This window comes from Triplophysa dalaica, chromosome 16, assembly GCF_015846415.1.
Source record: "Triplophysa dalaica isolate WHDGS20190420 chromosome 16, ASM1584641v1, whole genome shotgun sequence".
Taxonomy (NCBI): Eukaryota; Metazoa; Chordata; class Actinopteri; order Cypriniformes; family Nemacheilidae; genus Triplophysa; species Triplophysa dalaica.
The window spans coordinates 21424378-21433911 of NC_079557.1; the positions used below are offsets into that span (position 1 = coordinate 21424378).

At 40.5% G+C, this 9534-nt stretch overlaps 1 protein-coding gene across 2 annotated transcripts in view; it reads right to left on the bottom strand.

Moving 5' to 3' along the window:
* nexmifb (neurite extension and migration factor b) overlaps positions 1-5993 on the bottom strand; it is a 54787-nt gene extending 48794 nt beyond the window's left edge. For both annotated transcript variants that reach the window (XM_056770302.1, XM_056770303.1), the window contains exon 1: positions 5664-5993. The gene's annotated coding sequence lies outside the window, so the exon portion shown is untranslated. The remainder of the gene's footprint in view (positions 1-5663) is intronic.
* Positions 5994-9534: the final 3541 nt, after the last annotated feature.

Here is a 9534-nt window from a genome sequence, read left to right on the forward strand (position 1 = left end):
CGGCACAGCCTCCCTCACTCTAGGCGCCGCAGCAGGCCTTCGGCGAGTCTAGGCAGCGCTCCACGTCCGATGGAAACCATGGTTATCCCTGCCGAGCGCCTCAAGCAGCCCGCGGCATCCCAGCTCGATGTGCAGTACACCGTTTCGACTGCAGCCCGCCGCCCAGGCAAGGGGGGCCGACAACCTTCAAAAGCCTCAGCTGAACGTGCAAGCGGCAGCCATTCCCTCCATGCTATCTCTCCGACAGACACGGCCCGCGTTTTCATTGGCCACGGCAGCTGCGATGCCCGCGCCTCCACATGCGCCTGCGATGGAACCTCCACCCGTAACCAGCGGCATCAGAGCGCAGAATTTGGCAGAAGTTCAAGAGGCTAGCGCCAGAGGCGGACCCCATGCCAGCTCCTGTACCAACTTATACGGAGTTGATCTTCCGGGACCCTCCAATCATATCTTACGGCGTGGAGAAGCTTCACCAGGCTTTCAGCATTCCCTTCCCAGATTTTTCTCTACTCACCATCACCTCCTACATCTCATTCCTCAACACAGCAAAAAGCCTTCAGGCCAGCTCTATCAGAGGATACTTGAGCGGAATCCAGTTCTTCCACAAATTAATCTTCAACTCTCCATCAACAGCCATAACCAGCTCCCAAACATCCATGATCATCAAAGGCATACAGAGAGTCCAACCCAACCGTCCAGACGCCAGGCGACCCATAACCCTGGAAATTCTCACCAAATGTATCCCCACCCTCTGCAAAGGATATCACTCTACGCACGTCGCCTGCACACTCGACGCCATATTCACCTCTGCATTCTTCGGTTTTCTAAGATGCTCGGAAATCTCCACCACATCCAAATTCAACCCCGCTATTTACCCAACCGTGTCTTATCTAATAGTACTGGATTCAGAGACGATATCATACTTGATCAAGCAAAGCAAGACGGACCAAACCAGGAGAGGCCATTTCATCTACATCTTCAACCTCCAGTCACCGATTCAACCGTACCAAACCCTCTTAGCCTACCTTCACTTCAGGAAATCTCGGACCACAGCAGCATCGGACCCCTCTTCGTTGACGACTCTAATCGCCCGGCCACACGTTTCTGGTTTCAAAAGCACCTCAAAGCCGTCCTGCTACAATCCGGCATCCCAGCAGACAATTTTTCCAGTCACTCCTTCCGTATAGGAGCAGCCACCACAGCTGCCCAAAAGTGCCTCTCTCAGCCGCAAATCCAAGCACTTGTCCGCTGGTCATCGGAAGCTTTCAGAAGCTACATCCGAACAGACCTCTCAATCATCAGGGAAGCCCATCGAACCCTCATTTCCCGTATCGTGACTGAGTACGAGTACCGATATTTTTTCTGGTCCTCGCCGATACCTATAACCGATGTATAATGTACAATTATGTAATAAACCAGTATCTTACGGGTAAATTTTTTTTGTTTCGTTTTAAGGTCTTTTTTCTTTTGTTTTTAGGTCAACTTAAATTTAAATACTGTTTTTAAATTAAGTTAAAAAAATTATGATAAGTAGCACAATTTTACTAGCACATTTACTTCAGTTTGCTAAAGTAAACAATATACTCAATATACGAATTATAAAAATTCAAGATGGGTGGTGTGGTTAAATGTGAGTATATTATAACTTGTTTAAGTCAACCAGACTTTTATTTTGATGGATCGCTGCAAATGGTGTTTGTTTATGTGTTCGTGTCCTCGTGCAGTGAAACGCTGGGTCTGAAAGCTTCACAAGCCCAATGTGTTCAGGTTCAGTACACGCAACCGCAACACATCTTGTTATGAAATAAACATTTGCCAGATTCCGTGCCATTCCGTGTTGTACAGTAAATTCTGTATTATGCCTGGACCTCTTTAACTCTTTCACCGCCATTGAAGAGTTATCCCGTCTTTTAAAAAAACACTTCCCTGTCAAAGACAAGTTATTACGGCAATCAGTGTTGGTACTGTTGTACAGCAGGTGGCGCTATTACACACCTTTTGGAAAAAGTTCAGAATCCCAGAACCTAGAACGTATATGTTTTAGGGTTTTTAATGATTGTTCTAAGTGTAATCTGGGCGGAATCTTTGACAAAAAACGTTTATTATCTCAGCTGTTTAATCAAAATGATGCATTTTTGAAGAAACCTACCCACATCTACGGAGTGATAAAAAAACGGACAAATGAAGATAGAAGAATACTGTTTCTTTTGATTAACAGCTGCGACTCTGTTCTTTCATTTGACATATTGTTTGTCCATATATTCTTTTCAGAAAATTTACTGTGAGCAATTAAAGTTTGGTGAAAATGTTAAAAAACTCTGGCATATGCTGGCAACAAAGAAGAAAGCTTCTGAAGAAAGTGTTCACAGTAGAGCTTAAACACGTCATCTGTGGAACAGATTGTTTGTTTGGTGGGCTGTGATGCACCTGCAGTCCTCTGGATGTGATTCAGGGGTATGTTGACAGCTCTACACACGGCTGGAATATGATTTCATCCAAGGGCTCTTGACCGAGGCCACTCCAGCCCGCCAATTTACATGCGCAAAACCACAAAACCATACACAACCAAAAAAAAGACACATCCATCAAGAGCTACTTTAACCCAACAGAGCTGTGTTTCTACACCCAATCATCATCACATCAGACATCAGTGTGTGTGTGTCTGTGTGTGAACAGTATAGGTTTAACACGTTCGTGCCATTTGAAATTTGAAGTATGCACTTTGGCGCGTGCCAAAAACGAGCAGAAAAACACGCCGTGTGCCAGGACGATGACGTGTAGAGCTTCACTGAAAGATTCACATTCACAAGACAAAAAAAACTAAAACTACAAGCAGAACTTCTCCACAGATCAGTTTTATCAATGAGAGATTATAAACATCTAACACATAATGATGCTTTCATACATTTATAATGTGCAACACGTGTGTTTTTATTCCCTGCAGAGCTCAGAAGGGCTTAGGAACTTCACTTTCAGCTGATGCTGTATCTGTGTGTCAAAACCTGAATATATCCCTCAGCACAACACTCTCTCTCACTCTCTCTCTTGTCATTTAAAACAATCAAGAAGCTGTAGAATCACTCATAGACCTCACCTCAAATGATTTAAACACAAACAAATATCACAGCACATCACAATCTCACACGTCACATTTACTGACAGATGAACTGATGGTCAACCGATACAGATCTGAGCATCATATCTAGAGAACAGATTGACTGACAAAATAATGAACAAAAAAATATAACACAGTTTTGATAACAACCTCAAGACGACAAAGTAATCAGCCCAATAATAATTTATCAGCCTACTACCAGCTGAAAGAAATACACACATTTCTCATCAGGAAAGGTTTTCACAACATCATGAAACTGTTGTTGACGTGAAGCTAACCAGGATGTTTTCCTACGGTAGGAGCTTACAGCAAAGCAGCTTCCTTTAGGACAGACCAAGGGTTTAACTTTGGTTTGAGAAGTGGGGGGACATAAAATGGGGGAAAATGTTTTCAATTTCAATCCTAACAGAATTCAAAATACCTTTGTTTTGCAATATAAATGATTGTTCACATTGATTAAACCATGAAACCAAAAAGTGTTTTATTGTGTAGCAAACGTTGATGTTCATGAAGGGGGAAAATGCGAGTAATGACTGAGAAACAGAGGAAAATAGGGCTTTTAAACCTGAATCTGCAGTCGGAAGGAAACGAGCCGGACGGCTTTCTGAAATGCTTAGCGTGGTTTAACATACCTAAACAACGACCTGGGAAGATCCTCTGTCAATCCTCGTCATAAACACTAACTGCTGTTAAAAGATCGAGACCTTATTAAACAAAAAAATTATAAATCACATGTTAGGCCGTGTTCAGACTTGACTTCTTTTTCGAAGCTGCTAGTGTCTGTTTTACATTATAATCCTATGGAGTAAACCGTGTTTTCAAAAAACTTCCAGAGCGCTTTTTTTAAGCGCCAGCCAGGCGTCTTTCTCTGGAGCTCAGGGTGTCGTTTTAAGTTGAAAAGAGTTGAACTGAAAAAAACACCCTGCATCAAGTTCCTTTTCACAGCTAACCAAAGACAAGCGAGTAGTGTGTCGTTTCCATAATTATATGCGAGGGAGGTGATTGGTTGGGAAAAAATAAAATGGCGGCCGAAACGCCGTTTGGAGCATAGTTTTGTATAAATGTAAGTTGAACTTTCACTTTCAATACATTTTGATCGCATTTCTATCGAGCAATTAGTTTTGTAGTTTTTGAATATGTGATTAGTTATTGCAAAGACACTCTCTGTTTATAATTCAAATTGACTTTTGTACCACTGCCTATCTGTTTCTCTGGGCTGCCTCTCAAGTCAAGTTGTTTGCCTGCTAATTGTAACCAAATTTTACAAAAAAACGCTTTCTTGTCAAAAAAGACGTCAAGTGTGTACATGGCCTTATATGTTTCTTCCATAAGTTCATAAGAAGGAAACAGCTTAACATATCCTAGCGAAACAACGACCACGTAAAAACTCATTTCTATTAAATCTAAATCATAACCATGTGATTGAAAACAATCTTTCAGTGATGTATTTTTAGATTGTGCACGTGACGCGCGCATCGACACAGGTTCACACTCTCGGTGCCCTGCTCGGTCCAAGTACTTAGATGACGGCGTGTGGTTAAAAACACATTACAAACTAATTTGAAAGTGAGGAGGACACGAACGGGATTTGAAAAGTGGAAATTACGCCACTGGGAAAGACTAAAAACACTCACAGTCCATCACAAGTCAGCTGTTTATCAAGTGAGGAGGGAAACATGAATGGTAAATGTGGTGATCTCTCAGAAACATGAAGTGGAATGTTGTGAAATGAGAATAAACACAAGCTGGATGCACACAGAGCACAGTTAAATGCTTCTTCACATACTTCAGAAATACACACTGCACTGTTCACTGTTGTGATGAGGACGGGGATTAAAACACCAGACAGACGCTATGACTAAAACACTGGAAAACAGAAGGAATGAACATGAAGCCATTGATAGACGCATGAGTCAGTGAAGGATCCAGCACCACAGACTGAACTGACTCTCCAAACGCTCCATATATTCATCAGATCTTTCATGAACATGCATCCCATCATCCGTCCAAATCTACCGTCCGTCGTCCTGTGGTCGTTTCAACTAAACCCTGCTTTAAAGCAATACAGTGCACAAAATGATCACAAATACAGTAAACATGCAAAGTGTTTGTGAGCCGTACAACTAATCCAACACATTTCACTGGAAACATCAACACTAAGCTTGTCTATGATCACTTTAGACCCCTCACCAGGTTTGAACATGGATGCTCTCTAGTTAGTCAGACTTCTAGGTTTAAATACCATAATGTCGCAAAATACTTGACACATTGTGGCAAAACGCCGTCTATGTGTGCAGCGGACACAGCGCTTGGAGACTCAAGAATGCTCTCTAGTGAGGGAGCGCGCTAAAGGCTATGATGACCCGAATACTGTCTAGTTAGGCAACGCACTTGATTTTGATAACCCCCCAAAAGCTTTTGCTGTAACCACTGAGAGGTGTAAAGAGCGCGAGATAAAGCAGCACGAGCGCACAGAATCATGTCATCACAACAGCGCGTTATTCTCGTGAACGCGTGCACAGATGATGTCGCATGTCACATAACTCACCCATTCAGTCTTCATGTGTCAATGTTCACAGGTGATGAATAAGAAAGAATTATTTCCTGTATGATCAGAGGCACTTGAGCATGTGTGCGCGCATCCCGGGCCTGCGGTGATATGAGAGATGCAGGTGGACGCGCAGCCATCAGTGAATCAGTCTCTCCTCCTCACCATCATCGTCCTCATCATCGGTCCGTCACGAGCGCAGGACATGCAGCTTTACACATCACATCAGCTGCTGGATGCTTCCATTGTTCACACACTGATTCTCTCTCTCTCTCTGTCTATATGTGTGTTGTGAGAGAGAGATGATGGGCGCAGTCTCGTCAGCGCGCTCGCTCCTTCGCTCTCGCCACAGTGAGAGCGCGCGCCCCTGTGACGTGCCCGTGAAGGGGAGGTGCTACAGGTGAAAAGGCTCAACGTCTTCTCCAACTTTTAGCTAAATATAAACCTGTATACTCAAGATAAAAGAAAAAGCACAAAGATAGATCTAAGTCACATCTGTAAATAAACCATCATAATGTTTCAAAAATCTTTAGCCTTTTTTCTTGTTTACAAGTCTTAAAGATTAAACAAAATATTTAATTTAAGCACGAGGTAAAAGGAAATATTAAGGGGATTTAAGCCATTTTTGTTTGTGAATACATTTTTTTGCATTTAAAAAAAAACAATAACAACATTTATTGTTTCATTTATCTTATTATTGTTGTTGTTCACTGTCTATGACATGTGAAGACTTCTTTTATGATGTTATATGTGTGTATAATGTTTGAAATAAAGTATGAAAATGTAATATACCAACAAAATTCTTACTGTCCCATAGGACGATTACAAAAATAGAATTATATATCAAATACTTTCCTAAATAGGCTAAATATGTATTAAATGAATGATTGTTATTTTATATCCCTAGCACATCTCTAGATTTACAATAGAGACATTAGACAAAACAGTAGGGCCTACAGAAATAAAGAAAACAAGAGAATTATATATTTATAACATGGTAACCTGTTATTTTTGTATGGTAGAGTATTAACGTTATATTTGTTAAGTATTTAGTCTACACTTAATTTCCCTGCCCTCAATAAGGCAGAAAACGTGCAAAAATCTGTCAAATTCGACTTTTGTTTGTAGATTCTATTTGTCATTTTTTTGTATAGACTTCTATCAAATTATTGTCAGTGATAATGACATGATTGTGTAATTTTTCTGGCTTTAAGCGTTGACATTCATAAATCATGATGCTTTCATAATCCTCCCCAGAAAATGTTCATTGAGGTCACTTAAAAATATCATTGCCTTCCCACACAGGTCTATAAAACATTTTTTAATCATTTATGAATATTATTTCACGACCTCCTCATTCTAATATCATGGTGTGAATCTGTGGTTTTATGTTCTGTGATTGAGAATTGTGTTGCGTTGGCCAATGAAGCAATTCATGTTTTGCGTGTCAAACGTTCCTTTATTTTTGGTTTTCTTAAAATGTAGCAAAGTCTGTGTCAATTTTCACATCTGAATGTTCACACACTGATATTGTGCATATGTGGACTAGAAAAATACATTTGCAATTTGTACACCCACACAAGAGTTGCACAAGGCATGTTCATGTATACCACACACACAAACACAATGACGCTACAGTATGTGCTGCATTAAGATTCTTAATTGTTGATGCATAATTATGAAAAGATAAGAAACAAAATAAATGATGTCCATGAACATCAAGCAGATGTAAAAGATAGAAATGCAGTCTGTGGGTTGAGGTGATCTGCTTTGTGTAAGTGTTACCCTCCTGCTGTCTCTTTTCCATTGTGTTATTCCCGGCCTACGTGAAGGCATCCACCGGGTAAACAGTGAAATATAATGCTCATTAAACTCTGATCTCTGGAAGCAGCAGACGTGTATCACGGTACACATGGACATCTGTGGATGGTAAGGTTCATTTGGCCCAGCGTCACAAAACAACACAACCGAGGAAGATTTCTCCAGTGAGATGACTTTAGCTGTGGGCACAACGCGCTGATAATCAAGCAGACACAGACAAAAATACAGTTTTTTTAAAAGTGACTTATCTGCATCTTTTGAGTTTAAAGTTGAACATTAATTTAAACAGATAGAAGCCGTACAGACGGGTACAAAATCAGTCACGAACAGGACTTCTGATGAAACACATTAACGTGATCAGGGATTTTACAAAGAGGGAACTCTACTTCAGAATGGAGTCAAGTAAGCTAAGACAACGGCCAAACATATTTTTGACATTCAAAATTGGATACGTTACACTAAACCAAGCGGGAACGACACTGGGACTTAAGACGACTTCAGATCAGGATGAAATCAAAAACCAACAACAATTCAAGATCTTGGTGTGGTGTTATGGTAAATCAAATATACATCTTTCTTGACCGTTGACTTGACTGAAAACATAAAAAGCACTGATTGAAATACGCAGGAATGGCTGATGCAGGTGCTCTCGCGCAGCATTCTTTTTTATTTCTATAGAGGAGCAGTAAATTGGTCTGATGCTGAGGCACATTAGGTTTAGCCTTGGAGCTTCAGCTGAGTGCACACAGGATTCGGGGAAGGCCGCTCTGGTTAAAGCACTCGTAGATGCTGAGAGCCTCTTATTGCCTTTCATACAACATAAAAGCTTGGCCGGGCTAAGACATCTCAAGAGGATCCCACAAACTCAGGATGTGGGAAAATCTCAGCAGACTGTTGAGCCGGATGTAGGATGCAAACGTGCGTGTGCAGATCATTTGTCGTGCACTATATATTTCAGCGTTCCTCGGATCTGTCAGGGTGGATGAACGCCGGGGTGAGGACACAAACGACAACAGCTTGAGCAGACGTAAAGCAGGACGTGTTATTTGTGTCGCTCACACAGAAGCAGAGAGGGGGGTTTCATCAGCCTTAATGTGCCACAATGAAAAACCTGTCGAGAGCATTTGTAAAAAACAAAACAAAGAGAGAATGTACCAGGGACAACGTTCAAACCAAATTGCGAGTTCTGTTCATATAATAAGAAGAACCAGAAGGAACAAATCCTGATAAAGAAAATATCATCTGGATTGGTGTTTATGTGCATTTCCAAGAACCCTTGTCGATATTTGTATGCGCTCAATGCTATAAATACTTGAAGATTGTCATTTTAGTTGATTGCCTTTACCACATAAAGTTTATTTGCCCGTGCATCTCTGAACATGGATTTCATGATGACACTTTGATTTAACACATCAGAGGCTCTATGAAGCATCGCACCTACGCAAATCACCAACATCCCGATCTCAACTCATATAATCAAAGTCATCAATAATTACCTCACATGACATGGATTCATCTCTTTCTAGTCTAGTAAACTGACACAGACACACTTGAGTTTTAAAGACATTCATCTTTCATTCAGTTTTATGAAAAATATAATTCTGCATAACCCCACATGACATTTATTTTTACTCTGTGTTTCTAAATGTTGAGCACCAAATCTAGTCTTCATGTCCTCACAATACACTTTAATGTTGCAGAACATTCAAAAACACGTAAGCATTGTTGATTTTTTTTTTATTTTCATTTCTTCCTTAAATCTCAGGATAATGTTTGTCTCCTGTCATTGTGACTGCTTCATCTGTCCTTATACGCACACATAAGTTCATCTACATCTATATTTTTTCTTATTGTATTGTTGTAAATCAACCGAATATATAATTAACTTAATTTTCTCTTCATTTCCATTTCTTCTTTCTTTAATTGCACACGAAATATCATTTAAAATCCATGAGTAACTAAATATTTTAAATATCTTAATTGGTTACCTATTGAGAGTCGAGTAGTACACCTTAAAATGGAACATAACATATTGAATGCAAGAGCTCCT